Genomic DNA, 7677 nt, shown 5'->3' with positions numbered 1-7677 from the left:
GCTCAGACCCTCTCTAACCTAGCTTGCGGTGCTCAGACCCTCTCTAACCTGGCTAGTGGTGTTCAGACCTTCTCTAACCTGGCTAGTGGTGCTCAGACCCTCTCTAACCTAGCTAGCGGTGCTCAGACCCTCTCTAACCTACCTAGTGGTGTTCAGACCCTCTCTAACCTGGCTAGTGGTGCTCAGACCCTCTCTAACCTGGCTAGTGGTGCTCAGACCCTCTCTAACCTAGCTAGCGGTGCTCAGACTCTCTCTAACCTGGCTAGTGGTGTTCAGACCTTCTCTAACCTGGCTAGTGGTGCTCAGACCCTCTCTAACCTGGCTAGTGGTGTTCAGACCGTCTCTAACCTGGCTAGTGGTGCTCAGACCCTCTCTAACCTAGCTTGCGGTGCTCAGACCCTCTCTAACCTGGCTAGTGGTGTTCAGACCTTCTCTAACCTGGCTAGTGGTGCTCAGACCCTCTCTAACCTGGCTAGTGGTGTTCAGACCTTCTCTAACCTGGCTAGTGGTGTTCAGACCTTCTCTAAACTGGCTAGTGGTGCTCAGACCCTCTCTAACCTGGCTAGTGGTGTTCAGACCTTCTCTAACCTGGCTAGTGGTGCTCAGACCCTCTCTAACCTAGCTAGCGGTGCTCAGACCCTCTCTAATCTGGCTAGTGGTATTCAGACCCTCTCTAACCTGGCTAGTGGTGTTCAGAACTTCTCTAACCTGGCTAGTGGTGTTCAGACCTTCTCTAACCTGGCTAGTCGTGCTCAGGCCCTCTCTAACCTGGCTAGTGGTGCTCAGACCCTCTCTAACCTAGCTAGCGGTGCTCAGACCCTCTCTAACCTGGCTAGTGGTGTTCAGACCTTCTCTAACCTGGCTAGTGGTGTTCAGACCTTCTCTAACCTGGCTAGTGGTGCTCAGACCCTCTCTAACCTGGCTAGTGGTGTTCAGACTCTCTCTAACCTGGCTAGTGGTGTTCAGACCTTCTCTAACCTGGCTAGTGGTGCTCAGACCCTCTCTAACCTGGCTAGTGGTGTTCAGACCGTCTCTAACCTGGCTAGTGGTGCTCAGACCCTCTCTAACCTAGCTTGCGGTGCTCAGACCCTCTCTAACCTGGCTAGTGGTGTTCAGACCTTCTCTAACCTGGCTAGTGGTGCTCAGACCCTCTCTAACCTGGCTAGTGGTGTTCAGACCTTCTCTAACCTGGCTAGTGGTGTTCAGACCTTCTCTAAACTGGCTAGTGGTGCTCAGACCCTCTCTAACCTGGCTAGTGGTGTTCAGACCTTCTCTAACCTGGCTAGTGGTGCTCAGACCCTCTCTAACCTAGCTAGCGGTGCTCAGACCCGCTCTAATCTGGCTAGTGGTATTCAGACCCTCTCTAACCTGGCTAGTGGTGTTCAGAACTTCTCTAACCTGGCTAGTGGTGTTCAGACCTTCTCTAACCTGGCTAGTCGTGCTCAGGCCCTCTCTAACCTGGCTAGTGGTGCTCAGACCCTCTCTAACCTAGCTAGCGGTGCTCAGACCCTCTCTAACCTGGCTAGTGGTGTTCAGACCTTCTCTAACCTGGCTAGTGGTGTTCAGACCTTCTCTAACCTGGCTAGTGGTGCTCAGACCCTCTCTAACCTGGCTAGTGGTGTTCAGACCTTCTCTAACCTGGCTAGTGGTGCTCAGACCCTCTCTAACCTGGCTAGTGGTGTTCAGACCTTCTCTAACCTGGCTAGTGGTGTTCAGACCTTCTCTAAACTGGCTAGTGGTGCTCAGACCGTCTCTAACCTGGCTAGTGGTGTTCAGACCTTCTCTAACCTGGCTAGTGGTGTTCAGACCTTCTCTAACCTGGCTAGTGGTGCTCAGACCCTCTCTAACCTAGCTAGCGGTGCTCAGACCCTCTCTAATCTGGCTAGTGGTGTTCAGACCCTCTCTAACCTGGCTAGTGGTGTTCAGACCTTCTCTAACCTGGCTAGTGGTGTTCAGACCCTCTCTAACCTGGCTAGTCGTGCTCAGGCCCTCTCTAACCTGGCTAGTGGTGCTCAGACCCTCTCTAACCTAGCTAGCGGTGCTCAGACCCTCTCTAACCTGGCTAGTGGTGTTCAGACCTTCTCTAACATGTCTAGTGGTGTTCAGACCTTCTCTAAACTGGCTAGTGGTGCTCAGACCCTCTCTAACCTGGCTAGTGGTGTTCAGACCTTCTCTAACCTGGCTAGTGGTGTTCAGACCTTCTCTAAACTGGCTAGTGGTGCTCAGACCGTCTCTAACCTGGCTAGTGGTGCTCAGACCCTCTCTAACCTAGCTAGCAGTGCTCAGACCCTCTCTAACCTGGCTAGTGGTGCTCAGACCCTCTCTAACCTAGCTAGCGGTGCTCAGACCCTCTCTAATCTGGCTAGTGGTGTTCAGACCCTCTCTAACCTGGCTAGTGGTGTTCAGACCTTCTCTAACCTGGCTAGTGGTGTTCAGACCCTCTCTAACCTGGCTAGTGGTGCTCAGGCCCTCTCTAACCTGTCTAGTGGTGCTCAGACCCTCTCTAACCTAGCTAGCGGTGCTCAGACGCTCTCTAACCTGGCTAGTGGTGTTCAGACCTTCTCTAACCTGGCTACTGGTGCTCAGACCCTCTCTAACCTGGCTAGTGGTGTTCAGACCCTCTCTAACCTGGCTAGTGGTGCTCAGATCCTCTCTAACCTGGCTAGCGGTGCTCAGGCCCTCTCTAACCTAACTAGTGGTGTCTCCATTGCCTGCACCTGACCCTGGGAGCGCTCAGTGGCCAAATTGAGTTTGGAGGCGTGCCACCGTGGGAGAGCCGACAGGCACATTAATCAGCAGGAGTTTCCCCCCTCTCAGCCACCAGGTCAGACACAGAGCAGGACACACACACATCCGTGTGCACACACACTCACATGCCTGTACACACACACACACACACACACACACACACACACACACACACACACACACACACACACACACACACACACACACACACACACACACACACACACACACACACACACACACACACACACACACACACACACACACACAAATGCTCTGTCAAAGCAAACACACAGACAGACACATCACCTCCACCACCCCTCCTGCACCCATCCCCACCTCTCACACACACCTGGTCCTCCCGTCCCATCAGTCACACTCACTATCTCTCAGTTTAATCCACAGTCATCCCTCTCTCTGGTCTGTCTGTCTGCTCTGGAGGTTTTCATCAGCCTGCTGCCTGTCTCCTCAGCCTCAGAGGTTAACCACAGACCACTAGTCCCGAGTCACCCCATCCTGTGGGGTGGGGTCCAGACACACACACACACACACACACACACACACACACACACACACACACACACACACACACACACACACACACACACACACACACACACACACACACACACACACACACACACACACACACACACACACACACACACACACACACACACACACACACACACACACACACACACACACACACACACACACACACAGCATTAGGGATGGTGGATTGATAGAGCTGGATCTAAATCTGCATGAGAATCCCATAGTGGATGAGCAGAAGGATAAAGGGGGGAAAATATATGACATGTGTTATTGTCTCTGAAAGGAGTACGGAGCGCTGTATGGCTGAATGCTCTCAGAATGTTGATTGGTTACACAGGGATTTGGTGCAATATTTCATAGACTGTACAGTGTTATGGAATGTGACAGCTACATAATTCATATATTTATTACATGTTAATTCAGTTGTAATCTGGATTTATTCAATTGTAATTAACACTCTGGAAGTGAATGATTAGCTAGATAAGATACAGACTGAAAGCATTTGTTTAAGAAATATCGCTATAGAACTGAGATGAAGCCAAAAGTGTGTTGTCTCAACCATATATGCACGGTCATTGGGCTCATCGTCTATAACGCCGGAAAACAGAGAGATAAATCGTACGATTCCGTTAGATTAATGAAGGTTACTAAAACCCCCAGATGTTTTCAGGTAATTAGAGCGTTTTTTTTAACCAGGGATACAAGTCTCATCAAGAGCAAAACATTCCTCGTAATTATTCATCAGCTTAATCATTTGAGGGTAGCCACTTCATTTACCACCCAATTCATCATGCTAATGTTATGCATAAATCTACATAATTACTTATTAAAATGATGCCTATTGGAATGGTGTTCGACACTAAGTTTAGGAGTACCAAAACATCCTATTTATTGATTTACAAATATGCTAGAAGGTACGTTGAGATTATATGAAAAATATCATGCCTACAATACTGTATATGATCTTAGTCTTCATGTTTTAAATCTAATGCATCCTCTATAAGTAGATTCAAGCGAAATTGTGGCAGGAAAAAGTGGCAGGATTTTCATGCAGCGTTGAAATGACCTCTTGAATGACATTATCATGATAGTGAGCAGATTACATCAGAAAACTCTAGCTTCACCCTGTGTGCAGACTTCTACAGTAAGGAAGCTCCATTATCTTATTTAAAAAGATGGGTTGATCATACTATCATACCCACCACCCTCGCTCTGCGCCACGCACCCATGTTTATCCAATATCATCCCAAATTAGCTCTCAACACCGGTCTGCGACCTACAAGAGTTTGAATTTACAAAGAGTCCGTCTATGATTCATTTACATGGAAATTAATTTAGGTAAGGTTGCCGACCACGTTTCAATGAAAGTGAAGAGCTTTCAAGGGTCAGTATTCAAACCGTTTGAGCCAGTAATGAAGGCTGGACCGAGTGAATCCAAAATGGCACCCCATTCCCCTAGATAGAGAACTACTTTTAACCTGGGCTCTGGTCAAAAGTAGTGCACTATCTAGGGAATAGCTTTCCATCTGAGACACACCCTAGCCTGGGCAGCATCTTGTCAGCGTATGCTAGCAGGTCTAACTGGACAGCAGGCAGCAGAGTGTGGTTTTTGTCTCGCCCCAGTTCATTTCTTTGTCAGAAATCAATTGAAGACGATAAAGTAGGGTTTCCAGCTAGAGGTCATTCATAGCAGTGGTGTAAATATTTTATTCACACGCCACATCAGTAGCTCTTACAGATGTGTGCTGGACCATGCTCTCTCTGTGTGTGAGTGTGTGTGTGCGCGCGCGCGCGTGTGTGTGCGTGAGTGCGTGTGTGTGTGTGTGTGAGTACGTGTGTGCGTGCGTGTGTGTGTGTGCAGCCAGGTCACCCGTGATATAAGTGTAACGGCGTTCGTCTGTTGAAAGAAGAGAGTCGGACCGAAATGCAGCGTGTAGGTTACTCATGACTTTAATGAAAGAATCGCGGTACATGAAATAACTGAAACTAAATACAAAAAAACAACAGAACGGAACGTGAAACTAATTACAGCCTATCTGGTGACTACAACACAGAGACAGGAACAAACACCCAGGAAATACAAAGCGAACTCAGGTTGCCTAAATATGGTTCCCAATCAGAGACAACGATAAGCACCTGACTCTAATTGAGAATCGCCTCAGGCAGCAAAGCCTATACCACACCCCTAATCAGCCGCGATCCCAAATAATACAAACCCCAATACGAAACACAACATATAAACCCATGTCACACCCTAGCCTACCCAAACATATAACAAAAACACAAAATACAATGACCAAGGCGTGACAGAACCCCCCCCCCCTCCTAAGGTGCGGACTCCCGGACGCACCTCAAGAGCATAGGGTGGGTCCGGGTGGGCGTCTGTCCATGGTGGCGGTTCTGGCTCGGGACGTGGACCCCACTCCATTAATATCCCAGTTCCTCCCCTTCGCGTCCTGGGATAATCCACCCTCTCCGCCGACCATGGTCTAATAGTCCTCACCCAGATCCCCACATAACTGAGGAGCAGCTCGTGACAGAGGGGCAGCTCGGGACAGAGGGGCAGCTCAGGACAGAGGGGCATCTCAAGACAGAGGGGCATCTCAGGACAGAGGGGCATCTCAGGACAGAGGGGCATCTCAGGACAGAGGGGCATCTCAGGACAGAGGGGCAGCTCGGGACAGAGGGGCAGGTCAGGACAGAGGGGCAGCTCGGGACAGAGGGGCAGCCCGGGACAGAGGCAGCCCGGGACCAAGGGGCAGCCCAGGACTGAGGGGAAGCCCAGGACTGAGGGGAAGCCCAGGACTGAGGGGAAGCCCAGTGCTGAGAGGAAGCCCAGTACTGAGAGGAAGCCCAGTACTGAGAGGAAGCCCAGTACTGAGATGAAGCCCAGTACTGAGATGAAGCCCAGTACTGAGATGAAGCTCAGGCAGGTAGTAGGCTCCGGTAAATCCTGGCTGGCTGGCAGATCTGGAAGAGACTGGTTGTCGGGCAGATCTGGAAGAGACTGGTTGTCGGGCAGATCTGGAAGAGACTGGTTGTCTGGCAGATCTGGAAGAGACTGGTTGTCTGGCAGATCTGGAAGAGACTGGTTGTCTGGCAGATCTGGAAGAGACTGGTTGTCTGGCAGATCTGGAAGAGACTGGTTGTCTGGCAGATCTGGAAGAGACTGGTTGTCTGGCGGCGCTGGGCTGACTGGTGGCACTGGCGGCACTGGGCAGACTGGGAGCACTGGCGACGCTGGGCAGACTGGGAGCACTGGCGGCGCTGGGCAGACTGGGAGCACTGGCGGCGCTGGGCAGACGGGAGACTCCGGCAGCGCAGGAGAGGAGAAAGGCTCTGGCTGCGCTAAACAGGCGGAAGACTCCGACAGCGCAGGAGAGGAGAAAAGAGCTGGCTGCGCTGAACAGGCGAGGCTCACTGGAGGCCTGGTTTGTGGTGCTGGAACTGGTGGTACTGGATCGAGGACATGCACAGGAAGCCTGGTGCGGGGAGCTGCTACCGGAGGACTGGTGTGTAGAGGTGGCTCTGGATAGACCGGACCGTGCAGGCGTACTGGAGCTCTTGAGCACCGAGCCTGCCCAAGCTTACCTGGCTCGATGCCCACTCTAGCCCGGCCAATAGGAAGGGCTGGTATGTGCCGCACCGGGCTATGCTCCCGCACTGAAAACACCGTGCGCTCCATAGCATAACACGGTGCCTGCCCGGTCTCTCTAGCACAACGGTGAGCACAGGGAGTTTGCGCAAGTTTCCTACCTGGCATAACTATTCTCCCTTCTAGCCTCCCCCAATAATTTTTTGTGCTGCTTTTCAGGTTTCATTGCCAACCGTGTTCCCTCGTATCGTCGGCTCCTATCTCCGGCTGCCTCTGCTCTCCTTAGTGCCTCCACCTGTTCCCATGGGAGGCGATCTCTTCCGGCCAATATCTCCTCACAAGTGTAACAACCTTTACCATCCAACACGTCTTCCCATGTCCATTCTCCGAATAATTCGTCCTCCTTTTTTCTGCTCCAGCTGTCTACGTCGTTGCCAGTTTACACGCTGCTCGGTCCGTGAGAGGTGGGTGTTTCTGTAACGGCGTTCGTCTGTTACTGAAAGAAGAGAGTCGGACCGAAATGCAGCATGTAGGTTACTCATGACTTTAATGAAAGAATCGCGGTACATGAAATAACTGAAACTAAATACAAAAAAAAACAACAGAACGGAACGTGAAACTAATTACAGCCTATCTGGTGACTACAACACAGAGACAGGAACAAACACCCACGAAATGCAAAGCGAACTCAGGCTGCCTAAATACGGTTCCCAATCAGAGACAACGATAAGCACCTGACTCTAATTGAGAATCGCCTCAGGCAGCAAAGCCTATAC

This window comes from Oncorhynchus gorbuscha, linkage group LG26 (assembly GCF_021184085.1).
Source record: "Oncorhynchus gorbuscha isolate QuinsamMale2020 ecotype Even-year linkage group LG26, OgorEven_v1.0, whole genome shotgun sequence".
Lineage (NCBI taxonomy): Eukaryota > Metazoa > Chordata > Actinopteri > Salmoniformes > Salmonidae > Oncorhynchus > Oncorhynchus gorbuscha.
The sequence above is the reverse complement of the archived record's forward strand: the minus strand, read 5'-3'. Positions refer to the sequence as shown.